This window comes from Dermacentor silvarum, chromosome 5 (assembly GCF_013339745.2).
Source record: "Dermacentor silvarum isolate Dsil-2018 chromosome 5, BIME_Dsil_1.4, whole genome shotgun sequence".
NCBI lineage: Eukaryota > Metazoa > Arthropoda > Arachnida > Ixodida > Ixodidae > Dermacentor > Dermacentor silvarum.
The window spans coordinates 25,014,979-25,042,230 of record NC_051158.1 but is presented as its reverse complement, the minus strand read 5'-3'; the positions used below and the strand labels follow the sequence as shown (position 1 = coordinate 25,042,230).

At 48.2% G+C, this 27,252-nt stretch overlaps 2 protein-coding genes across 2 annotated transcripts in view; one reads left to right on the top strand and one right to left on the bottom strand.

Moving 5' to 3' along the window:
* The window catches only part of LOC119453102 (uncharacterized), a 124,018-nt gene that overhangs the window by 44,041 nt on the left and 52,725 nt on the right, over positions 1–27,252 (top strand). The gene's annotated exons all lie outside the window — the stretch shown is intronic.
* LOC119453103 (protein rhomboid-like) overlaps positions 1–27,252 on the bottom strand; it is a 178,426-nt gene that overhangs the window by 144,554 nt on the left and 6,620 nt on the right. The window lies entirely within an intron of this gene.

The window sequence follows — 27,252 nt, the reverse complement described above, 5'->3', positions numbered from 1 at the left end:
AGAAGGTAGAAACTAAAGAGGAGTGCGGAAAGCTGCTTTTTGCCGGAGTAGTGTAGTAAGTTGTCTCGTACGTGGACACACCGCTCTCAAGAGTTCTCGCGCTCTCATCGATGAAGCACGACAACAACCCGAGGGTGCGCGGTTCACTCTTCACTCCTTCCGAAAAAAAAAATGCAGTTTGTCCTATACGTACGTCGAAAGTTATCCTTCCAACCGATCGCTCTATCACGTAAAAACCTTCATTAAAAAAAAAAACTCTCAGATTACTATAAAATCGCAAAGCTTCCATGCGTCAAGCCTGCACATCGTTTCTGTATTGCACTGATGTCCTTTTGCCGTCTTATCCGCTGCCGGAAACACCAGACGACGTTGCAACGGGAAAACCGTACGATGGGTAACAAGCGCGCCAGAAGGTGCATCGCGTTACCTATCCCTAACGTTCGAAACGATGTTGCGCGAAATTCTGGGATGCCGCAATCTGTAGTTCTGGAAATTCGCACAATTAAGGCGATAGACAGCATACGCCTTGCCGAACTCCTTCTCCAATCGGTTTCATTTTTCCGCCTGCGACGCCGTCTGCTACACTGTCTTCGACAACAGACGACATCGGGCAATAGCAGACGACAGTAAGCGACCCAAGGTGACCGCAGCGAACAGCAGACGACATTCGTGCGCGAATGATACAAAACTACGTAAGCTGTCTCTCTAATAAGCGTGCATGGAGAAGCAATGGTCTTGGGCGATAATTATAATACATAAACGAGTTACTTCGCAAGTTGTACGACAAACAGACGACAAACTAGCTGAAGAATAAATACGTATAAATGACCGGACTTGATCGGTCGATAATGAGTTTGAAAGAAGCCAAACATTCCAAGCGAGGAAAGTTACACCTTACCACGAGGAAAAGGGCTTCAAAACATCATGCTCAAGGCTTTGGTAAAACAGGGCCCATCTGTGTATAGCCTTCGGCTCACTGCGCGCTTCTAAGAGACAACAACGCATTAGGCCAGACGGCGCACGCAATACCGGAGCTTATTTGGAGTCGGCGGCGTCGACTTTCTCCCCGCGCACTGCCCTGCCCTGCCCACCGCACCTACCCACCCGCAACCTTTACCGACTCCGGCGGCGCCTTTTCGAGGGCCCTACCCAAAAAAAAGCTGCTGGACGCCACCGGACGGTGGTCCGCGCGGCCGAAATTCTTGACCCCTTAATGATTTTTGCGCCGTTCGTTTTCCCCCGCACGCGGATGCCTTCGACCTATACAGCTCGCTTGGCAGCCGTATATACCGCCACCACCCTCCTCGTTTCCAAAGTTGTCTTCGAAGACCTCTCCTTTCTGTCTCAATTTTCTCTTCGTCTTCTTTTGTTGTTCTCGCGAGATCTCGCGCCGTTTTGTTTTGGGTTCGCTAAGAGGACCATTCCTTTTGCGCGGTCCATAACATGACCCTGCACTGGGCACGGTTCTCAGGCCAGTTCACTGCCTCGGCTTTTGACCGGCCACATAGTATATATAGGCTACAGGTTGACAGCCTCTTGCCGCCGTGCTAATTAGTTCGAGAGAGGGCGCTTGTTGGGCCGCGGAGGTCGTCGAGTAAGGTTATACCGCGACGAGAGGCTAACTCAATTATGTATACCTCCTTTCAACCTGCAATTATTAGACGAACCTATTAATTCCACTCAATTAGCGCGATCGGACGTCGAAGCAAATAACCGAGATGATGAATACCTGTGAGGCTGGCAATTTGTGAGGTGCCTGTGTTTACGGATAAACTTCTGAGATGCACCGCTGTATATATATATATATATATATATAATCACTGCCGCATCATCTTACGACAAAAAGAAGAACAAAAGGAGCTTATGTTTATCAGTGTTTGCACACTTTTGTGTCTGGCGAACGTGGCGATCGACTCCACTAATTTATACTCCTCACGACCCCTGACACCCCTGCAAGCACCTCCTCTTGAAAAGTTCATAGAATCCGACTCCACAAGCATGACAAAAGTTTCCTAGCTAATCTGCGCCCACCCATTTTCCTAGAACCGCGCATTCATATAAGCATAGAAAGCAAGACCAATGTATAGACAACGTTTGGTGCACCAATGGCCTAACGTTGGGACAACGTTGGTACAGCATACACCAGCATCCGCACGACTTCTGGTGCTGCCGAAGTTCTTCCAGGAGAAAGAAGAAAAAAAAAACGGCACAAACCGATGCAAACACTAAGTGCAATTTACTATCGCAATAAGTAATGTCTGACCATGCATCAAAGACACGTATACATACGACCCAAGAGAGGCTTCGCTAATCAGTGCGAACATTGGATGTGCCCCGGTCGTAAATACGACACACAAAAGGCTTCAGACAAGAGGCCTCGCGAACTACAGTCCAAACACTAAGTGTATAGTTTGCTACATAAAATAAAACACAAACTCATCCCACCCCTAAATTTGACATACGGGACAAAATCCTGCGCGTATGTACGCTGGGCTCACTCATAGACGCCTCGGCAGACGCCATTTAATTCAAACGCTAGTATCGAAGGAAGGAAACAGCTCTTTCTCGCATGACACATAAATCGGTCTCTCTCAGAGTTGATTGTACCACGCCGTAGGCTGCATAGCCAGACGCTCCGACGTGAGGCAGTGCGCAAACCGAACCAAAGAATATCAGATCACTGTCCTCAAGTTCTGTTCGCTGTGCGTTTATTATTCTCGTGACTGATATACCTTCGCCTGCAAAGTTACAGAAAGCCGAGCGCTATTTCAATTCGCATTTTTCTTTTTTGGCTTTCGATTAGCTTACTCCTCTTTCCAATTCAAATAACCGTTCTACATACACTACCCGCATCCGTTAAGGATGATTCTCTTCCTTCCCACAACTTAATCCAACAGAACCAGCATGACGCATAACCGCTTAATCAGACACAACACGTTACACGCGCACGGAAGACTGATCCAAGGCAAAAGCGGCGAACCCGCCCATAGGCTGTGACCATGGGGTGACCAGCTGCATCGTAAACATGTTCCGAGGCTAATATCTGCAGTCCGGCCGATAGGTGATTAACGACCGCGCCGGTATCGCTCCCAGTCCACGGGAAAGTCACCGGAAGGCCGCAGGGCGTCTTCGTGCGCGAACTGGTTCAGCGGGCGATGTGTTCGCGGAACGAATCTGACGGATGATGTGGCGAACGCTACACACAGCGTACATACCTGCCCTATACAAGGACTTTGTACACGGGCATAAATCACCGAAGAGCAGAGTGAAATGGCGTTTGTTCGACGCGCTCCTGGATAAGTAAGGCCGGGAAATGGCGCTTCGGAGCTGTCTGGCTGTGTACGGTGTGTGCTGTGCTAATCGAGATTTGCACTTGCAGGATGATGTTTCGAAGTGATCCGGTTTGGAGATAGCTTGCGTTGGCTTGCATGCAAACATATAACGCTGCAAGTGACAAAGCTTGACTGTGAACGTGAGACCGGTTGTTTCTCAGGTGTGTTTCTGCAGTTTAATTATTAACAGCCGCATTTCTTTAATTTTGTTTATGTGCGTGTGTGTGTGTGTGTACGTGCGTGCGTGCGTGCGTGCGTGCGTGCGTGAGTGAGTGAGTGAGTGAGTGAGTGAGTGAGTGAGTGAGTGAGTGAGTGAGTGAGTGAGTGAGTGAGTGAGTGAGTGATGAGTGAGTGAGTGAGTGAGTGAGTGAGTGAGTGAGTGAGTGAGTGAGTGAGTGAGTGAGTGAGTGAGTGAGTGAGTGAGTGAGTGAGTGAGTGAGTGAGTTGCCCGTTAAAGAAACTCCGGGTGGTCAAAATTATTCCGGAGTTCCCCCGCTACGACCTGCTTCACAATCATATCCTGGTTGTCGCACGTAATACCCCAGAATCTAATCTTTAAGAATAAAAGCCATGAATTGTTCCAGTTGAAATTGTTTTATTATTGCTTAGGTGCTCCCTTGAACAGCTGGCGGTACTCATACAAGTCCGCAGAACTCCTGTATTGCCCGTCCCGTGGAAATGACTTTCACTTCACTACCCCCGTCATAGTATAGACTATTCCAAATACGCTTTTGCATGACTTTAGCAAAAAAAAAAAAAAAAACTGCGTTTTTGAAGGTGCATGGTGACCTACCTTAAGCCTAACTTTCTTTCAACAAAGACTGGATGACGATCGCACTCTTGGTCGGTTCGCGCTAGAATTCGCTTCGCGTGTTCGTCAACATGGCGGAGCAGCCGGTAAAACGAAACGCTGAAACCACAGGTTTCCGCGTGGAATAGACTGCACCACGTCATATAAGCGGTCAGCTAGACCTATACACTTACAAAAAAAAAGCCGGAAATGACACCAGCTTGCTGTCATTGTACAGTTCCAGCGGTTCGACACTTGCTTTAGGTCTGTCTCGTCAAACAGCAGGCCGGCGTACATACACTTCAGGGCTTCTGGCTTACAACATCTGCCGGCAGGGGTCACTGCTACATAGAGGTCCGGAACCCGAGAAGGTCAAAATCCGAGGCATCGCCACGCGCCGGTCCTTTTTCCTCCGCACCACACAGACTTTCGAATAGGTCGTGCAGCTTCCGCAATGTGTGTTTTTCGTTTTCCGTTTCCTGCCGGACCAACGCACACTAGTGGACCAAAGTATATGACGTGTAAATACATATATACCGAGACCCAAAGCCCGCCCGGTGCCAGACGGTGTAGCTTCAAAGGGGAGCAAACAACGAAGCCGACACCACCACATCCGCTATCCATCCATCCATCCATCCATACTATACATCCATTGGTGTTCCGTCGTCGGACCACCCCTCCGAAAGAAGACAGCAGTCGCATGCGAGTCGCGGACCGCTGCCTCTCCTCGACCTCTCTAACTCCCGTTCCTCCACAAACCCCGGTCCCCCACCCCTCGACCCCACGACGGGGGTCACAGGCGGAGGTCACCGGAAGGTCACCCCCACGAGCGGAAGTTAATCGAACACAAACAGACCTTTTGCACCGGCCTGAAGAAAAAAAAAAGAAAACAGAAAAAAAAAACGGAAACCACACCTAGCTAACAGCTAGGCCTTGCCCTCTTGAAGCCTAAACCTGCATACTATATACTATATATACGTATATCTTCTGGCAAACGAAACACACCCTTTTCTCCCCCCCCCCCCCCACCCCAACCCCCGCTTCCTCCTCTCCGAAGTTCGTGCTCCCGCCCGCTGGTTGAAAGGAAACAGTTCACAAAAGCCGAAGTGACAATCGAAGCCAGAGCCAGAAAGACACAACGTCCCTGAAGCGGAAGAGTGCGGAGCGGGCACCGCGACCTAAACTATAATAAAAAAAAAGTGCGCGTTGATACGAAAATGACAGAATACGAAACGCTTGAAGGAAGAAGCAGTGAGTACGCTGCTTCTCTCAAAGTACAGCCATGCACGAAAGAGGCGTACTTATATGCAGACGAACAGTCAGCAGAAGGCGCCGACAAAAACAGACGAAGCGGCAGGCATGTTCCGTCGTCTGCTATACGTTCCGATTGCAGACGACTCGAGTGCGTCTGCTGGAAGGGACAAAAAGGAGAGATATAGAGAGACAAACGGAGTGCGCAAAGCACGAGCCGGATGTCTCAGAGGCCGAAACCGGAGCCAAAGGTGCTCATCCTCCGGAAAAAAAAAGGGAAAAAAAAAAAAGGGGGGGGGGGGGGATGTATGCACGCAGAAAAAGAAAGCAGTTCAAAGTGTGGAAAACGCACGCGACGGTGCGCCCAGGACAACGTAAGAGGCGCAAAGGAAGCACGTGAGACAATAAATGGCTAAACAGACGTCGGTTCCAGGACGGATAAAACCAGAAGCCGCAGAAGCGGCGCACGTCGTCTGCTGCGTGCAGCTCCAGCTTCCTCACGGGCGAGTAGCAGACGACGCGTGGCGATGCAGACGACATGCACGAGCCGGATGTCCTCCAGCTCCGATTCCGTTCGTTTCGGAAAGGCAAGGAAACAAGTACAAAGAAGTAAATAAAGTAAGCCTCCCGCACCGCGCTTTGCCGTTAGGCGGGGCGTTCTCGGCGGCACATACTTCACGTGTTTCACGCAATGAGCAGCACGCAACCGCGCCGGTCAGTCGCGCGCCGACCAGGCTCGCGCCCGTGCCGCCCGACCCGCCTCACTTCCGGTTTGCGTAAATATGTCGCCTTTTCCTGCCGCCTCCGATGCCGCCCTCTCCCCGCTTCCAGAAGACGACAGAAAATACCCCTGAAGGGAACCGTGAGCTTTCCCGTGCGGAGATGGATGTCGGCTCTCTCTTTTGTTCTCTGTTCATACTTTCTGTCTCTCTCTTTTTTTTTTTTTCTTATAGGGACAGCGCCCTCATCTCTTGAACCATCTTTGCTGCAGACACCTTTAGTATTGGACGCGGACACCAAATAAAACAACTCGAGGCTGCAGACGACGTCGCCACGTCTGCTCCATACCGTATTCGAAGCGGTCGTAGACGATCAGAGAACTCTGATCTGCAGACGACAGTGCAGGAGTGCAAAGGTTGCAGACGTCATCAAGATCGCTGCCGCATGCGATTTTCGAAGCGGAACCAGACGATGAGAGCACTCAGATATCCGCAGACGACAGACACGGAGATGCCAAGGTTGCAAACGACACCAAGATCACTGCCGCGTACGGTTTGCGAAGCGGATGCAGATGATACAAGAACTCTGTCCTGAACACGGGGATGCCAAGGTTGCCGAAGACGCAAAGGTCACCAGCGCCTCTCGATCCTGGGATGTGTCGCGCCAAGTGACGCTGATAAGTGCAGTCGACCCCAGTTAATTCGACTTAGGTTGATTCCACTTTTCGCTTAATGCGAAAACACTGAAAAGCTCAGGCGAGAATCTATACAGTGACCTGGAAGGAAAACGCATTTAAAAAAAGTACACCTCCTGAAGCGCAGATGGTGGCCGGTGCTGGCATGTCTCGATATCGACGACCAGGATGCTAATGCACGGAAATCGTATATGGACAATTTTTTGTTTAGCTTCTGAATGGCCCAACCGGGAATGTCTTCTGGAAGTCTCAGAAACAATGAAGCGCTGCGATTCATAGAGTATACCCAGATGCTGAGTATAACGAGAATCTTGGGCGCAAGATATCCGTACGTACGTTACAACACCGCCCTGCCCGCCAGCGCGCACACCAAGAATGTTTTCAGTGTCGCTGTTGATGTCCTCACAAAAACGAGGGAAGAAGTTAGACCCGCCAAATTTTTTGAAAATCAACTGTTAGCGAACGTAAAGTGAATGTGTGAAGGTCTGCAGAGGATGCAGGGAATGTGCCAGGCCAAGTTGTTCGGTTTACTGTATACCTGTGGAATGTTAATGAAAGTTCGGGTGAAACTAACGTAGAAGTAATCGATTATACTTTTGAGCAATTCCTGAATTAGTTTCGTAGGGCAGAAATTGGTCATTGTAATGAATTAGACTTTTTGTAACGGGTAAAAGTCATGCTCAAGACCAAGAAAGAGAAAGACACATACAGACTACTTCAAGCAAAAAAAGAAAAAAGAAAAACAAGGAAATTCGAATTGGTTAATCTTGCTCTGTTAATTCGAGCATTCGTATATTTCGACCAAATCTAGCGGTCAGAGCCAGAGTCGACTCCCGTCTAAATGACGGGAGTCGACTCTAATAAACCGACGCACGGTCCGCATGTCTCATTTAATACGGTGATGTTATGTATATAGTATACAGAGAGAAGACACGGCAATGACGGACTTCGCAGTAAACAGCATAACGAGAAAATCAAATCCCTTGCGTTAAGTACAACGCAAACCATATTAAGCGAATATACTTTAAGCTGAAAGCACCTTGTTTCTATTCGCAGGTATGTATATAACCGGCATAGTTACGGGATAAACTTGTATGATAATCTCCATTTGGCATATCAAAGTACCGTGCCGCAGGAATGACGCAAGCAGAACGGCATGATCATATGAGTATTACAGAAAACGTGAGATGGCGTTGAGTGGCACAGCATCTAAAGCGCTAGTGCTGCCACCGTATATTCCGCGCGAGCGCGTTGTTAGGCCTAACGATGCTGCCACATCGAGCAGACGTACCACCGATGCCCATGCACTGCAAAACTTGTAACGTAAACACAAGAAACAAACGTACGTTAGCTGTCACACACATGACAGTCTAAGTGATGGCCGGGGTTTCATAATGCACAAAAAAAGGCGTGGGAATACACCTTTCATCCACGAACAGGGCTATGTAAGCACTGGCATGCCGGCCACCATGTTCCCACGAGCAACCTACGCAGCGCAGACAACATTCAAAACCAGACGACAGGCCATTACGTCAATTAAACAAAATACGCCGCCACCCCGAAACCTAGGACAGACAAACACAGCGGGATATTAATCGAAGCTGACTCTGCGGAGCTGGCCGCGGACGGAACGCGTATACTCTGGTCGCAGACGGCCTACACGCAAAACACAAACCAAGACCAGACGACCATAACGGAACAGCCGCCTCAAACCAAGCCAAGCCGACTGCAGAGAGGCAGACGACGAGGAAAGCAAAGAAAAGCAGCAGACGACCAAGCTAAACCGCCTGGGACGCAAAAGAAAAGCCGTGGGCAAAATTCGCAGTCAAGCGCAGCGGCGCAAATCGCGAGGTCCCGTAATAGTAGCGCGGGACGCTACCAGGTGGTGCTGGCCTGCGAGTTTCGGCACGCAAATAGACGCGACCGCGCTGTTGAGCACGTACGTACAAGTCAATTACGCCGGCCTTTTGCCCTCGAGCCGCAATAACCTGTGTAAACAATGGAAGCCGGCACCACCGTCCCGCTTACACCCATCGGGACTGCTGCTGCCGCTTCTTCCTGCTGATTGGTTGTCATTTGTCTTGCTTTTTCTTTGTTTCTCTATCCACAAGTCAAGCCAAGCTAACCACCTTCCTTTTAACAGTGCGTGCTTCTCACGGCCCACTGCGTGGGCAGCTGGTTCGAAGCGATGCGGCCCAATCAGCGACTTCCCTCGGGCACTGACGTCATGACGAACGTTGCAGGGTAAATGACAGCCAATCAGTGGCCACTATAGGCTTAGTGATTGGCAACGAGGAAACGACGGTGCGAGGACCCGAACGCCCACGGCATGACAGGGCTCGTCATTCGCGCGGACGCGTCTTACGTGACCTAAAATGAAACTGGAGCTATAGCTACGTTCTTTGTGTTTTGTATGTTGGTTTGCTTTGAATACGCCGTTGCAGACCAATTACGCCGGCCGTCGATACAGCATCGGCGACAGGTAACACTAACCGGCGCATTCTAGAGAAAAAAAGCAAGCGCATCTCAGCCAAAGAAGACAAACTGGGTAATATAGAGATGGCAGACGTATAGAGCACCCCAAGGCACTCGTAAACCTAATGAAAAACTGGATCCTGGGAACAAGTATATCAACAGCAATGGCTACGAAGCGTAGCATGAAGCTGTCATTAGGCCTACTGCATGTCCAAGACAACCGGCATATATTTCAAACACTATCAGCAAATTTAAAAAAAAGCCGTTTCTAGATCAATAGTTACGCGATTGCTAACCAAACGTACTTTTCTCATCTTCTAACTATCGTGGGCCAAACCATAAGACCATGTTTGTTCGCTCGCACAAGCCAGCTAACGTTTCAGAAACGTTAGCTGGATTGTGCAAGCGAACACAGTCCTTGTCTGAGAAGACAAGAACGAAATAGGTATTTCGTTCTTGTCTTCTCGGACAGCAGTCGTCTCCACGTCCCTCGCATTTCCGAAACTATGATACAACGTTGAACGCCAAATACTGTTTAGCGATGTATACGAGCTTGGATTTTGCTCCCAAAGGTGACATCCGTCCTGGTATGTTCTGCGTACCTCAACTTCATGCGAGCGCCTCTCTCCCCCCCCCCCCCCCCTTTTTTTTTTTTTTCGTCTGCTGCAACGTTCACCATTCACTCGTTTCGCTTTCCGTCTGTTTCTTATCTTAACGTGTGTTTCTTTTCAATCCTTATCCTACCGTCGACACTTTCCGTCTGCTTTCCGAGACAAAGATCGTCGTCTGCTTCCTCCGCGCCTTCTGCAACGCGCCGCACAGCAGCAGACGACGACGGTGGCCGGCGGCGGGTAACTGACCCTGACATGGCAAGAGAACGCCACCGACACCTGCGTCCCAAACTGCAACTGCCACCAGGGCAATTCCGGTATTGGCTCGCGTGCAACCGTGTTCCACCATCTCAGCGTGAGGCGTTATCTCTTGCCTCCAGGAAAACCTGCGGGAGCAAACTGTGCGCACGTGCGTGTGTTTACGGTTTAAGCGAACGGCCAACAGCCGGCCCCATCAAAAGAAAGAACGCTATACCTCCGACAGAAAGAAGATGGCTGCCCCCGCCGAACGCTGCGGGAGGGTCATTAGCTGAGAAGGTGGCCCTCTCCGTTCCCCGAAAATGGGCCGGCGATTAGTGGACCCCCATCCCAATGTTGCCCTCCCCCCCCTTTTTTTTTTTCGAGCGCTTCGATGACGCCATTATCGAAGAAGCGCCCGCTGATTGTATCGCTTTCGCGTGCCGTTGCACGAGGGGCTCGCCGCTGGCAAGTACGTAAGCCTAGCTGGGCGCCCCTTCGGTGCCCGTTGCTCCTCTCCGGTATAAAGTGAACGGATAGCTACGAGAAAAGCGGTAGCTGTAGCGGCTCCTGTTCGACACAATGAGTTCGTACGCGGAGTGGGGCTCTACGCGTGACCTAGCCCAAAAGACATCACCGCTGTTCAGTTTTAATGCGATACATTTGCCGCGCACGATGAACTTTGCGTTAGGTAGGTATATACGTTTCCGTCTCGCGTAGTTCCGGACCCTTTTTTTTTTTTAATGAAATAAAGATAGCATTTTCTCGCTCTACACGAACACGTCGATCCACCTGGTAAGTCTTTTCAGAACCTCGAACGATGACCGGATATACGCGTATAGGCCAAATACCTGCACAATCCTTCGCATGGCATCGATTGCGAATTTGCCACACTGCATTCTCACGTTCATTGTGCTTTCGCATATCATCTGGTAAAAACTATCAAGTGTCTGCGTACATTTTATCTTGACGTTTCGTTTACTGTGCCCAATGTCATGACTGCAGGAAACATACGATTCTATGTTTCCGAACAGTGATCTCTTTCTCCCTGACTTCACATGAAAGATTGCATGTATTCTTGTATTATTTTGTAGTATTATTCGCGGTCAGCTTTGTCATTGCTTTTGCTTTTTGCTCGTCCGCTGTACTATTACTCACTTGACAAATGTTCTTTTTTGCATTACTCTCCTCCCGTTGTGAAAAAAAAAATTGCCGTATTTGACGTAGTGAGCTGTTGTCAAGGCCGAAATGCAGTTGTCAGTCACTACAATAAATAAATAAATAAATAAATAAATAAATAAATAAATAAATAAATAAATAAATAAATAAATAAAATTCCCACAGTGCATGGGATCTGCGCATGTTCTCCCGCTTCACACCGTGTGTACTACTTTATTGTTTTCTTTTCTTCTACTCATGTGTTTACTTTGACGTAATTAGAATTTACGGTAACGATTTTGATTGTACGCTTATGCATAAAAAAATAAATTGTTAAACGATGAACGGCTGACAACACATGAAGCGATGTTATAACACTTCGGCAATACCGTTTTTTTTTTTTTTTTTAATGTGCTGGAACACTGGAACGTCAAAAGCAATGAAGGAACGAAACAGCAATGAAACGACAAGTTATCAGTTCTTGCAAACAGACATGGGTCACTAAAGAGCCACCAACAGACGTTAAAGACGAAGAAAACACACACGCACACACACATTTTATATTACACTCACCACTTTTTCCTACTAAATTCAAATCAGCAAAAGCGTGACCAAGCGAAATGAAGTCGGTAAAGTCGGTTCAACACGAAATACAACATCGACATTCGAACATTTCCAGTCGAGCATGGTGGACGACTGACGTGTTAATGATGTATTCTCCATCACAATGCTTTCTCACGGGCAATTACCACGATTCGGACAGCAGAGCGCCAGACCCGCTGATAAGGGACCATGGCCCAGAATGCAACGGATGATGAAGTGAGATTAATATCTGCAGGATCGCAATCGTGCGGTGTGTTACGCGTCTGTCATTGTCCCTACCACGCGCATTTTATTAGCGCTAACGTTGTAGTTGTGTTTAGGGCACAAATAAATCATATCCTAGCAACTTCGTGATATCGCACTGACTACCGTTTTCCTCAAACTCCGTAGCATTTCTCCATATATTACGTCGAGCCCATACAAACCCTTCTCTTGAGATTAAAAAAAACGAAATAAAAACGTAATTTCGTTATGTTTCACTTTGTATACGCCCTAACGGAACGCTAAGATAACAGAGAAACCGGACCCAAAAACATCGCACTCATAGACGTGTCAGCGGGCGCGTCACCAAATCCGTGACACGGCCCCCGGGTCTCCCAAAACTAACAAACTCCTCCCGAAACTCATCTTATATATCGTCGCCGTTTTTCACTCCATTAAAGGGACGCTTCTGAGGGCTGCGTAATCAATTATTATTTTTTTTTTGACAGCGAAGCAAGCGCCGCCGTGCGGGTCTGCCGTCAATCAAATCCGCGACGATGTCGGGCAGCCCAACGTCATAATTGAAAAACAAAACAAAAATCTAGGACTCTTAAAAATAAATAAAGAAAGCGACACGACCATGTCAACCAAAACCTGCACTGAAGCTCCCCCTGGCGGAGCCGTCGTCAAATTTTTACAGGCTCATATATCTCGGTCACGTCGCCCGTCCCTCAATGCTTTGAGTCAAGTGCCGGCAGCCCCCTGTGAAGCGGGAGGGTGGTGTAGAGATACCTCCACATCAAGAATACCCGAGGGCGAGCAAAAAAACATAAAAGAAACTAGCATGTGCGCTATGCTTAGATCCAAAGCTGCAACATCGATGCGCTGAGGAAGTGCGCACGAATAAGCGAGGGGAAATAAACCGTAGCAGACGACAAAAAAATACCAAAGTAGCAGACGACAAAAATAAAGTAGCAGACGACGACAGAAAGCGAGCAGACGCACGCGCAGGTAACAGCAGACGACAACGTTATTATTAGGGGGCGCCCTCTTTCGGCGAGGCTTCGTTTCTCGAGTTTTGAACCGAAAAAAGAAAAAAAGGTAGAAGGAATCCCCTGACCTGCTTCAAGAAAAATGTGCGAAGGGAGCCGAAGGGGAGCTCAAAACAAAATGAAAACAGGAAAGGAAGTAACGATTAACGAAAGGAAAAGGAAGACATCGATCTGAAAGCAAGAAAAGCGGGGTTGCGGGGAGTACGCGAGCGGTAGACGCTCCGCACGAGCTGTGCACGCGACAGAGAGCACGCCGATGAAAAGCCTTCGCACGGGGAGGCGTGGTCTCGTGCAGGGGGGGTTGGGGGTGTGGAGGGGGGAGGACATACAGCAGCAAGAAGCAGGAGTAGGTAGTAGTAGGCGCGCAGTGCCATCTGGCGCCCAGAAGGCTGCCAGTGCACCTGGCGGTCCCAAGCGGAACTTCACCTAGGGCCTTAGATGCACTACGCACCCCCTGACCCCCCCCCGTACTCCCCCGGACCTCCTCTCAAGAATCAGATACGACCTACCACGCGCACCTCTTCTCGTTTGCGCCCCGCCGCCCCTAATCTTGAGCTCGATTCCGTCTACTTTTATTTATCGTATTCTTTATTTTTTTTCTCATCCCCCCCCCCCTTCCCCTCACTTTCAGCGAGAGGCTAGCTGCACTGCTTTCTGGTGCCTCCTTGGAAGAGAAGACGTTTCTTTCAGGGTTTTGAGAAATTTCGGCATTATTTTTTTTTTATTCTTCACGAATTCTTATGTTGCCTTCTGTTATACAGTTTGCGTTCCTTCTTTCTTGTCGTCTGCTTTTTTGCGCAGGTCGCCTGCTGTCGCCGTCTGCGCGTCGTCTGCTATCGCGAGTTCGTCGCTGTGTCGTCTGCTGGCCGAATTCATGTGTCTGCGAAAGGAAACGGAAACTCGAAGAAACCTTCAGGTTCACCATAAGAGAATATGGCAGGAAACACACACGCACAAATAAAGAAAGGAAAATAAAAAAGAAACAAAGAACGAGGATATGTCGACAATATCTCCGCGTTTCCTGAGGATGTGGTTTTTAAAGAAGATGGCATGGAGTTTAACCAAGCAAATATGAAAAAAGATAACGTCGGGCATTTGCCGTAAGGAAGCCGTTTCCGCGGATCCCTTTCCGAGGAGACGTAATGTCCGGTTAAATATAGAAACGACAAAGCCACCGTTTCTTTCACAGTTCCACCTGGAAACAATTAGTGGCGCTCCACGCTTCAGCGTATTAAAAAAAAAATGTCGTCGTTGAAGTAGCGGCTTGGAACGTCTGAGGCATGTTGCGTGCGCTGTATGAGAAAATGAAGTAAAATAAAAAAAATACAGCGACTAGATAATAGATAACACTATGCTTCGTAAGAATAAAGTCAGGAAGGCCGACGTTATAGAAGACAGCGGGAAGTTCAGCATATAGCGCGCAGCCAATTCTAGAGGAAAAATTCTTGACAGTGCAAACAAAACACATTGCTAAACAATTTTCGAAAGCCGCGTAGACGAGAGAAAACCTGCATCGCCAGCCACAATACGAACAACGGATCAAGCAGACTACGACATCGGTCCTTCGTTCTTGTAAACAAGTTCCCGTCCCCGCAATGCGTATGTTTTGCAGCCAGTATATCATCAACAAAAATAGCCACAACAAATAGATAGCATCGGGCATTGCAAAATAAGTTGGTCGAAATTCCTCCATCAAGGTATCGAGGGGCCACACTTAGTCTAAATCACTGAATAGAACCAATAAGTTGACACCTGCGTATAGCAGTGGACAAACACTTGCTGGGCGGTTTGATACGATGAGATCAATACACTTACAGTTAAGTTCTCAGTAGCAAACGCGATGTCGGAAAGAAAGGGAAGCGCCGATATACAGCACGAAAAGGGACGATAAAAAATAATTTTGCTTCGCTATATAGCCAATGGAACGATAACGCAAGGTGTCGAAGTTCGCACCACATACAGAAGTCACAATTACAGCGGGCATAGTAGACCATAATTTTTAAGCACGTCGCGTTGGACACCGCAGCCCCGATAAAACCAAAGTCCACAACACAGGGCGGTTGCGAGGCCTCGCTCAAGAGAACAGAAGGCACAGACTTCCAACACCCACGGCCCGCACCGAAAGTGCCAACCAGACACCCGGTCTCCCACCTCAGAGATCGTGCGGTGAAACGTTCTCCAAATCCGAAACGTCATAATTCACCGGACGAAACAAAGCGGTCGTGAGTCCACGTAAAAAAAAGAAAAAAAGAAATCACGGACTTAAAGGAGCCTGTGATGAAGAGGGGGGGAGGGGGGGGGGGGGGTGAGGCGTTACGGCGAGGCTCCCTCCGTTCTACGATAATAGCACCCAAGCCTCCAAGCGCTGTGGAAACCCAAAGGTAGCTAGCGGACGCCCTTACTGTAAGCTTTCATAAAGGAGTCACGGCCCACCTTCCGCACCTTTGGTCCAGATGGCGCCACGCGACCGGAAGTCGCCGCGAGACCGCCGCGCGGAATCCAGAGACAGCGCTGCCTCCCTCTATAGTTATAATACACGTGCGCACGCACCCACAAACAGAGCGGTGACTCGGCGCTTTCTCCATTGCTGCAGAAAAGAAAGAAAGAAAGAAAGAAAGAAAGAAAGAAAGAAAGAAAGAAAGAAAGAAAGAAAGAAAGAAAGAAAGAAAGAAAGAAAGAAAGCCGTCGCAGACCGCGAGAGCATAGAAGGAAGGAAACAAGACCGGATACCGCGGATTTGGAGCAGACGTACGCGTGCGCACGAACAGACGACAGACAGACGTTCAAAAAAAAAGTGCCAGAAGAGACGCTTCTGTTAAGCGCGTATTATACGCGTTGACGCACAGCGAATTCGAATCCGGTCGCCGTGTACCGCGGAGCACATCTTAGGAGTAGCCAAATATAAGAAGAACAAAAAGTGAGGCAGCCCCGATCTACAAGGGCCCCAAAATAAAGCAAGCAGCGCGCCGCGCATATGGCGCGTGTGGCGTAGTTTTGCACCATACCTATGAGCCTGGCTTCTATACAGCTGCAGCCTTCAAACACTCCCTAACTCCTCCCGGCGTTCCTTTTTTTTCTTTCTTACTATTGTTACATCCTATCCCTCCTTCCGACAGAAGTTGCAAGCTTCGAAACACGCCTAACACAGAGACCTTCAATACCTTTGTCACGAACGGAACACGAGGGCCCTTCTCCCCTATTTCTATAGCTTCCCTCGACCGCGAAAGAAAAGCGCATCCTTTTCAAATCCCTAAATCACTGTGCACGCCACAACCAATGGCACAGGGTGTGGTATACCTATGAAGACGAAGTACCCCCCCCCCCCCCCCTCTTTTCTTTATCCCCTATAAGCCCCGTTTTCCTATCTCTGAGCCAAAGCTTCGTAGCCTCAGAAGCGCCTTCGAAAGCGTGTCAGGAGGGTTACACAATCGGCGATCGCAACCCGCTGCTTGGATTTGTCTCGGAAGCGAAAAAACAGCTGCGCAGCGCGAGTGACCTCTACATCGAACGACATTAGTTGTCCCCCTGTATAATGCAGAGATTACTCTGTTTTTCGCTGCGTACAGGCACGCAGAAGAATAACAACCCCCTATAGCTTTTTTTTTTCTTTTTTTTTAAGCCTCGAATGGGTATCACTTGACGGAACAGTTGCCGGTTATTTGGGCTGAGGTCATTCGCCCGAAGAACATAATCAAGTCGAAACATATTTGCCAAGTGATAAATGATGCAAAGTTGGAATAATCTTGCCCTATGGGTAATAACCCTGATCCACAGGGGATCCACAGGGGATCCACAGGGGACCCTGGTCATGAGAAGGAAATTTACTGAAGAATAAAATTGGGTTGGAGTGCATACGGCAGGCATTACCAGATCCTGACTGGGAGCTACCACTGTCGTTGAAAAGAAAAGTATACAATCATTGCATTCTACCGGTGCGAACATATGGGGCAGAAACCTGGAGGTTAACAAAGAATGTCGAGAACAAGTTGAGGACCGCACAAAGAGCGATGCGAAAAATGGTAGGCCTAACGTTAAGAGAGAGGAAGAGAGCGGTGTGGATCAGAGAGCAAACGGGGATATCCGATGTTCTAGTTGACATAAAGAGGGAAAATGGCGCTGGACTGGCCATGTAATGCGTAGGATGGATAACCAATGGATCATTAGAGTTACAGAATGGATACTAAGAGAAGGGAAGCGCAGTCGAGGACGGCAGAAAACTAGGTGGGGTGATAAAGTTAGGAAATTTACAGGCGCAAGTTGGAATACGCTTGCGCAAGACAGGGGTAATTGGAAATCGCAGGGAGAGGCCTTCGTCCTGCATAATATATAGGATGATGATTATGATGATGGGTGCAAACTGATGCAAAAACTGAGATCAAAACTGGAAGTGGGGGACCAAAAACAGACTCGATCGAATATGCTGCGCTTTGCTGAGCAGACACTCAAAATCGGAACACTCCACAGTGCTTTTCGGTCCCGTAAGTTGATTAAAACGATGCAATCACGAATTAGAATAAACAGCAAAGTTCCTATGAGTTTGCTTTTGAAGCATTATTTTCTAACAGACAGACGTGAACTCGACCGTAGCCCGCGTCGCCGGAAAAGTGTGAACTGTGCTACGACAACGCAAAGCGAACTGCGGCGTCGGCAGTTCATTGCTGGGTGATACACCCACCACAATTATAGGACTGAGGTAGCAGAGCGCCACATTTCCCAAAGCCGAAACGTTTCAGAAACGCCATGGGCGAACAATCTCGATGCTGCTGTTTCACCAGCAGACGACAGGAACGCGCAGCAGTGCATGGAAAGCAGACGAACACTGCAGAAAACAAGCAGACGGACAGTGAGCGCATAGGTGGTTCAACAACCACGCAGACAGCAGGGCCATCTGCGGGGGCTTCTCGGCGGTCGGTCGGTCAGCCAGTGCAGGGCCTTAATTGGCTCCTCCGAAGAAGAAAGCTCGCCGCCAAAGAACCGAATAGCACACCAGAGCCAAAGGCATAGGAGAGGGTGGGAGGAACAACAAAACAGACGAAACAGAAGGCAGAAAACAACAACACAGACGAAACAGAAGGCAGAAAACAACAACGTGCCGCAGTCTCGAACGCCGCGGGATACCGCGGGAGCACGCGCCAAACAACAACGACGACGGCGAAGGGTCAGTGCAGCAGACGGCTCGCGTGCCGGAGGCGGTTGCCGTTTGCAGACGACCGGCGGTTGAGACACGACGCACTTCTGCGCCACCCACTTCTGTTTCCTCGCTTTGCGTCGTCTGTTTACGGCGCGATCTCAGCAGACGACAGTGAAGGTGATCGCGTGCAGGAGGCGGTTGCACAATAATCGGCGTTTGCAGACGACCGTCAGTTGAGACACGGTATGCCCGTCTGTACGCCCACTTTTTCTTACTTCTGTTTCCTTCTCTTCGCATCGTCTCCGTTACTCGGCGCTCGAAGCAGACGACAGCTGCCGCTGGTGCGCGTCAAACATAGAAGCGCCCTGAGCCAGACATTCCGTAAATTTTTCTCGTTTTCCGTTTTTTCTCTCTGCTCAGAGTTAACGTCCGCGGTCGTTTCTGTTCTCTTAGCCCTTTCCAGGAATCGACTTTCTACGTTGGCCGGCCTATGTAGACTTCTTGGAAGAAGCGATACCGTTCTGCTTGCCGCGTCCAATGACTCAGAGTGGATCCGTACAGTGGAGTTCGCAGTTTCGTAAACCCCGGTGGCGTTCATGCTGACTCCTCCAGCCAGAATAATAAACGCTTACCAAAGATTATCTCTAACAATTAGGCAACCGGATTACGTCATCAAAGTATACGCATACGGCAGGCATGAATGAGTCATGTAGACAACCACAGAGCGTCCTGTTTCGGACCAACTTGAAGGACGGCCCGAACGATGACGCAGCGGAGTAAGTGGCACCTCCCAAGTGCGCACCCCACGACACTTGCGGACGTTCTACCGATGGGTTCCAGGCGGTGCAGAGTATTCGAACCAGCGACCTCCCGTTGCCGAGACTGGCGCGCCCTAACCCCTACCCCACACGGTCCATGAATGAGTAAAACAGTGAATCACGTAATACATGCTTATTGACAGTAAGCGATTTCACCCAAGACGTGTACTTGCGGAAGGCGAACGACTCAGTGAGCTGTACTTGTCCGCGAGTGTTTGCGCAGCGCTCACATTTCACGCAACGCTCTGTATATGCGTTTCTGACGTTTCCGTTCACAGTGCAACTGCAAATGCCACAGGCCGACCGTGACCTCGTTTGAACAGTTAGAACATTTTCCCACGCCTTTACTCTCTCCGGCCGCGCTACGTTTACTTATCACGCTTTCGCGGGCCCGCGTGACACGCCTGACACGGCGCTTGCTTGCTAATAAGAGCGACCTGACCGGAAACACAAGAGAGTCAGTCGCTCGCCTCAACCTAACGTTCATGTATCCCCGCTTAGCTTCCAATCCGACGATACGTAAACACACCGACCTCTCGGTTCCGCATCAAATCTCAAAAAAACAGTAATACGCCTCTCACGAGAAGTCATTCCATTCACGAGTAGCAGTAGCTCCGCCCACATTTATACCCCTCCCCCCCCCCCCTAAGCCACACGAACACACGACAGCCCCCTCCTCTATTACGCGTTGCAATCCGCAACGCCCAACCAGCCATTGTATATACATACTACGGTGACTTCGGGGATCGTTAACCGGAACAGGCGTATCGTAGCGTGACAAGCCTACTGCAGCCACCCCAACACATACACACGCTGGCCTGTCGGCGCGTCGCCGCAGGTTGTAAAAACGTTTACCAACGATCGTTCCGGTCCACGGCCTCCCCCGAATCGACGGGGGGAAGGCCCCGTCGAACCGACCGCGATATGCGTCCGCAGTTCGCCACGTGTGTGTGCTATTTGTTTGTATACCCATATAAGCGTTGAAGAGCCGAAGCGCCTCCATACGTCGGGATAAACAAGTGGCGGAGTATCGCAGAATGGAAACGTCGTGACGAGACGTTGTACTCCATTGTAAAAGCGCGCGCGCGCGCACACACACACACACACACACACACACACACACAACAGCACACACGCACACGCACACGCACACGCACACGCACACGCACACACACACACACACACACACACACACACAAGCAAACTGCTTTTAAAGCCTGCTACTGCCGCGAGCTCCGTCGACGGCGTCGTTTAAGTTTACCGATACACGGCATCGGATGTCGCTTGAGAGGACAAAAGGCTGGACGTTGCGAGAGAGAGAACGTATCTGACGAGACCACTAAGTGAACTAGACCGCGAAGAGCGGCGATGCTCGGCAGCGGTCAATGCCAGAGGGCGCGGCGAGCGCATGTTGCATGTCGCCACGTCCGGCTCCGGAACCGGAGACACGCGTCGCCGGGTGACGTCACGGGGAGCCGCGTACTTCCGGCGTCCGAATCTCGTTAGCTGGCTAGGGTATGCGGGCGTGCCACACCACCGCCCGAAGTCGAGGGCGGAAGCGATCTAGAAACAACGTAGCGCCGCATTACGCAGCCCTTCAACCTTGGAGAACAATGGGTCCCGGACGGACGTGACACGGGAGGGCAACGAATTGCGACCTGTTATAGATATGCAGTATAGAGGCTGTCGCTGGTACAGTGGAAGCCGTCGCGCTCAGCTAAAGCGAAACCGCAGCCTCACCTCAGAAGCCACCTGGGGAGGTATTCTGCGAGAGTCCACCTAGTGAACCTGTCCATTTCGTCCGCTGCTGAAGTTCTGATTGGCTGGGCTGGGGTGCGCGTCAGGAGGAGCCAGGCGCTACGGCCAATCAGCACTTCAGCAGCAGACGAAATGGACATGTCCACTAGGTGGACTCTTACAGAATACCCATACCTGGACTGTAACGCGACTCCAGGGGCGGTATTCTGTAAGAGTCTACCTAGCGGACTGTCCATTTCGGCTGTCGCTGATTGGCTGCTGCTTGATGTGCAGGAAGGCGCCTTCCTGCACATCAAGCAGCAGCCAATCAGCGACAGCCGAAATGGACAGTCGCTGGTTCCTGTGGACTAGTCAATACGTGTTTTGCAAGGAAACGGCGCTAAAGGCGGGACGAAACAAGAAGACAGGACGCACTGCCTAGCGTCTATTTGTGATGTAGTGAGCGCCGTTTGCTTCCCAAACACCCAGACTGCTTTCTGCGGGCGACGGGCACGAACCACGGTATTACAACTACTGTAAACTTTAAAAGGACACTGATGACTAGCTTCTGCAATCGCTATTCGCTGTCACTGAGGGGTATCACGAAAGGGACGCTATCAATAGCTTCTACAATACCAAATAAAAAAAGAAAAGTCAGTGAGGAGAGGTTGAACAAGCCAAAGCGAGCCATACAGGCTGATCACAGTTCTATAAAAGCTATTTCTTTAAAAGTTACTCAGTCAGATTACGGTATATTTTTATGTCCTCATTATTCTTCTTCTCGTTCTAGCTGTCGCATTGTCGTTCCTGTTCTTCTGGTATGTAGACCATGCTATGTTTGATGATCGGGACATAGCCAGCACTTCGGTGGCCCGTTTTGCCCACTTGCTCATCCATTTAGTACACAACAACACCATACTTGTTTACGTGTTCCCTCCTGTTTCCGCGGCTCTTCTGTGACGCGCTGGCGAGTGTCGTGACTGCGTATTTTGTGACGTACGTGTTGGCGAGTGTCGAGCTAACAGCGTATTTTCTTTATTTCTTCCATTATTCATTCAGTGTTGGTAAAGATAAGGTATATCGGAGTTGCGAAAGTGTCACGAAGGCACCTCTTGGCGAGTATTAACAGCAGTGGAATCGACGCGACATTGGCAAGAAAGCAACGACAACAAAGTAAAAGTAACTTATGAAGGTATCGTGAACGTGAGATGTAGGCTGCATACTTCAGGCAAGCTTTATATATATATATATATATATATATATATATATATATATATATATATATATATATATATATATATGCGAACACTTTCAAAAATTCTTAAAGGTTGCCTGTGGCAGATAGCACAATTCTGGTTGATGAGCTGGTCTACTTGAAGAGGCGGACATTACTTGCGCAAGAAAATGAAATGCATAATCAACCTATTAGCAGAAATGCACTAATTAAGTTTCTAACTAATCTACCTGATGGCCCATATTGCAATTTACAAATTGTAGCCGTGGAGTTCGCAAGGCGGATCCACTTGGGACGAATTCTCGGGATGACACCAGTTTCGAGATAATAATTCCCGAACTTTGCGGAGAAATGCATTGGCGTTCCAGTTAGGTTCTTGACAAAACGTCGCTTTATGCATTGACGCACAAAATTAACTGGAACGCCAATGCACTTCTCCGCAAAATTCGGGAATTAATATCTCAAAACTGGTGGCATCCTTAGAATTAATTCCAAGTGGATCCGCCTTGCGAGCTCCATGGCTACAATTTGTAAATTGCAATATGGGCCATCAGGTAATTAGTTAAAAATTAATTAGTCTTTTTTTCTTCATTAGTTGATTATGCATTTGAATTTATTGTGCAAGTAATGCCCGCCTCTTCGAGTAGACCAGCTCAACAACTAGAATTGGGCTATCTGCCACAGGCAACCTTAAATAAATTTTGAAAGTGTTCGCTGAAACACCCTTTATATATACGTACAGAAACACGTAAGCACAAATGTGCAACTATAAAACGCAACTTTCTGAGCAAGAAGAAAAACAAAGAAAAAATATTAAGGTAAGGAAAACAAGGGAAGCAAAGTCAAATAAACGGTATTTTCAATCAGCGCTATTTCTTTCGGATAGATCAGTCATTTTCAAGGGCTTTTTTTAGCAGACGATGCGTGAGGACGGACGAGTTTCGCCTCGTCATTCACTCGTGGCGTGTCACATCATGAAACATCCCCTCTCACTCCCTTAACCCCCTATTAATACTTCGCCGAAATGTACCCGAGCTATTCACGAACTCTGTAAATAACTTGAGGCAGTACATTTCACGCGGTCCATCTATAAATGTGCGCTTGCTTTTTCTTTTTATCTCGGTTCCCTCACCGTCTAACCTGGAGTTAGCATGCCAAGCCTGTCGCGAGGCTAACATCTTCACATACCCTTAAACTTTCTCTCTCTCGTCATAATCTCAGTTTATTTTTTCTGTTCTTTTTTTAAGGTCTTCTGCATTACGAAACTGTACTTCTGCATTACGAAACTGAAACCAAGAAACCGACGAATTTATTCCCGCAATGTCAATCGCATCATAAAACGAATCGTTGGACGCGATGTACTTTCCAGCCTCTTAGCTAACAAAGCATCATTCAGTATTCAGTGCGCACGCGAGTCCCCCGCTAAGCTGTTTACATCAACGAACGCCGCATTTGCATCAACGAACGCCGACAATAGTTTTATACGATATGCCGTGAAATGGCTTTTAGTGACGTTCAACGATACGCTCGTAAAATAACGCGCTCGCTGAACGAAACGCGAATAGCCGACGCCAAACCTTCGACCCGTGCTGCCATCTGTCGGAGACACCCGCACCGAACATCGTTGCAGCTAGCGACGATAGACGGCGCCACCAGCAAAGGCCGTATTGACGTTTGGCTTTCGCAGCCGCCAACGCCGCCGCCAACTTAGTTATTTCTTGCTACGGCGTCAATATTGACGGGGAACCTCGAAATTATTAATAAGCGAGAGCCGGGCAGACCACACGCTTCGTTTTATAAACCCAGAGAAGAGCACCATTTACACGCAGCCAGCGTTCTCCTGTAAAGCGTGCTCTGCCGCGCTAACACAGTTGTTGCGGGGAAGCCGAACACAAAAAAAAAACCCCGCGGGAACTCCGGTAACTTGGCCATCTATATTGACATTTTGCCGACTTCCTTTACCTCGGAAGAAGAAGAAGAAGAAGAAGAAGAAGAAGAAGAAGAAGAAGAAGAAGAAGAAGAAGAAGAAGAAGAAGAAGAAGAAGAAAAGAAAACGCTTGTAATGCCAAGGAGTGCGAATTCTCATTTTGTGCACTCAGGCTTTCCTGAGCGTTTAACCGAGCTACTTGCGGATGCTGCGTTGTGAAAACGTGTTGCTTAGCACGATGTTGAACTGTTGCACCATGCGGGAAGGTTAGGGGGTGAACACTGCAGGTTGCTGAGGTGTTCCGTTTCCTTTCTCAGCTGTTGCCGAACCGCACAGTGGCGAAGTTGTCTGAATAATAGAAGCCTCCAATTCTAAACCGCCGACAGGAAGCAGACGAGGACGAGAGTACGATGCGCGTGGTTGCATCCACTTTGATGCGTTAGCATATATATATATATATATATATATATATATATATATATATATATATATATATGGCTATGTCTCAAGAGGAAGCGTCAGCACGGGGGCTCCTATGAAATACACGGGATAGGAGATACCGTTTTATTCGGCAACCACTGCACCATATTTGATGAGGTTTGTTGCATTAAAAAAAAGTTAAAATCTAGTGACTGTCGGTAGCGCATATTTAATTTAGGCAATCAATTTTTTTAATTATACTTCTTGCATATCTCAACCTTTCAGAAAACGAACCTATCAAGTTCAGAACTCTCTAACTCAGCAATGAAAAGTGATATAACAATTCTGTAAATTGCATCTAACAGTAAATCTAAAGCGGACAAAATGGGTCTTACATAGACCACTAATATGTGAGGAGGCAAAATAGTGATGAACCGGATACAGAGGCTCCTTCTATAACTAGCGCTGAAGTTAGAAGGGCCTTGAAAGACATGACCAGGGGAAAAGCTGCTGGAGAAGATGGAATAACAGTAGATTTAATCAAAGATGGAGGAGATATCATGCTTGAAAAGCTCGCGGCCCTTTATACGCAATGCCTCACAACTTCATGTGTACCAGAGAGCTGGAAGAACGCCAACATTATACTAATCCATAAGAAGGGAGACGTTAAAGAACTGAAGAATTATAGACCCATTAGCTTGCTTTCAGTATTGTATAAAATATTCACCAAGATAATTTCCAATAGAATCAGGGCAACACTTGACTTCAGCCAACCAAGAGAACAGGCTGGCTTCAGGAAGGGATATTCTACGATGGATCATATCCGTGTCATAAATCAGGTAATCGAGAAATCTGCAGAGTACAATCAACCTCTCTACATGGCTTTCATAGATTATGAAAAGGCATTTGATTCAGTAGAGATTCCAGCAGTCATAGATGCATTGCGTAATCAAGGAGTACAGGAGGCATACGTGAATATCTTAGCAAACATCTACAAGGATTCCACAGCTACCTTGGTTCTCCACAAGAAAAGTAGAAAGTTACCTACCAAGAAAGGGGTCAGGCAAGGAGACACAATCTCTCCAATGCTATTCACTGCATGCTTAGAAGAAATATTCAAGCTCTTAGACTGGGAAGGCTTAGGAGTGAGGATCAACGGCGAATATCTCAGCAACCTTCGATTTGCAGATGACATTGTCCTATTCAGCAACAATGGAGACGAATTACAACAAATGATTGAGGACCTTAATCGAGAAAGTGTAAGAATTGGTTTGAAGGTGAATATGCAGAAGACAAAGATAATGTTCAATAGCCTGGCAAGGGAACAAGAATTCAGGATCGCCAGTCAGCCTCTAGAGTCTGTAAAGGAGTATGTTTATCTAGGTCAATTACTCACAGGGGACCCTGATCACGAGAAAGAAATTTACAGAAGAATAAAATTGGGTTGGAGTGCATACGGCAGGCATTACCAAATCCTGACTGGGAGCTTATCACTGTCGTTGAAAAGAAAAGTGTACAATCATTGCATTCTACCGGTGCTAACATATGGGGCAGAAACTTGGAGGTTAACGAAGAAGCTCGAGAACAAGTTAAGGACCGCACAAAGAGCGATGGAACGAAAAATCTTAGGACTAACGTTAAGAGACAGGAAGAGAGCGGTGTGGATCAGAGAACAAACGGGGATAGCCGATATTCTAGTTGACATCAAGCGGAAGAAATGGAGCTGGGCAGGCCATGTAATGCGTAGGATGGATAACCGGTGGACCATTAGGGTTACAGAATGGATACCAAGAGAAGGGAAGCGCAGTCGAGGTCGGCAGAAAACCAGATGGGATGATGAAGTTAGGAAATTTGCAGGCGCAAGTTGGAATACGCTAGCGCAAGACAGGGGTAATTGGAGATCGCAGGGAGAGGCCTTCGTCCTGCAGTGGACATAAAATATAGGATGATGATGATGATGATGATGATGACGACGACGACGACGACGACGACGACGACGACGACGACGACGACGACGACGATGATGATGATGATGATGATGATGATGATGATGATGATGATGATGTGAGGAGGACTTTTGCAAAATTCTCGTCAACGATGTAATAAATTCTCGTAAGATATGAATTTAACGCGCCAAATTTGTCCAATTTGGATGCTCTAATTTGGGTGCAGTTTAGAGAACTGCGATATCTGTTCTTAGAGCAGAGCTACGGATTTGTAAACTCCGTGCTTCAATTTTTTTCAAGCTTACCAATTTTTGATAACCTGCCTTAAAAAAAACTGTTAGTCCTTAAATCAAAATTCCGCTTCAACAGTCACTAAAGCTTAGCTTTCTCTCTCAAATGCAACAAATGTCATTAAAATCTGACCAGTGGTTACCTCAGAAAAGCATTTCTGCGTTTTACGTGCATTTGAATAGCCGGCATCGGAGTTGAGCTCAAGCTAAAGCTTCCGCTAAGAGGCTACCTCGAACAAAAGAAAAACGAGGGAAAAAATTATTTTTCAAAAATACGAGAACTCAAGTTCGATGGGCGCGGAATCAAACGGGAATGTTTGTCTATAATTCACGAGAGTCGTGATTGGGCGTGATTTCGAAGGAGTAACGATCGCTAGTGGATAAAAGTGCGGAAGTTTCAATTCTGGAGTCATATGCGCCAAAATGGCGATCTGATTGTGAGGCACGCCGTAGAGGGAGTGGAGGGGGGAGGGGACTCCGAATTAATTTTGACCATCTGGGTTTCTATGTTAAGGTTCACCTGAATCTGAGCGCACAAGGGTGGCGTCTGCTTAGATGTGCTTAGCTCAACCACTCGAGATGCGATTGAACTGATTTTCCCTTCAGATCCTGTCATACTGTACCG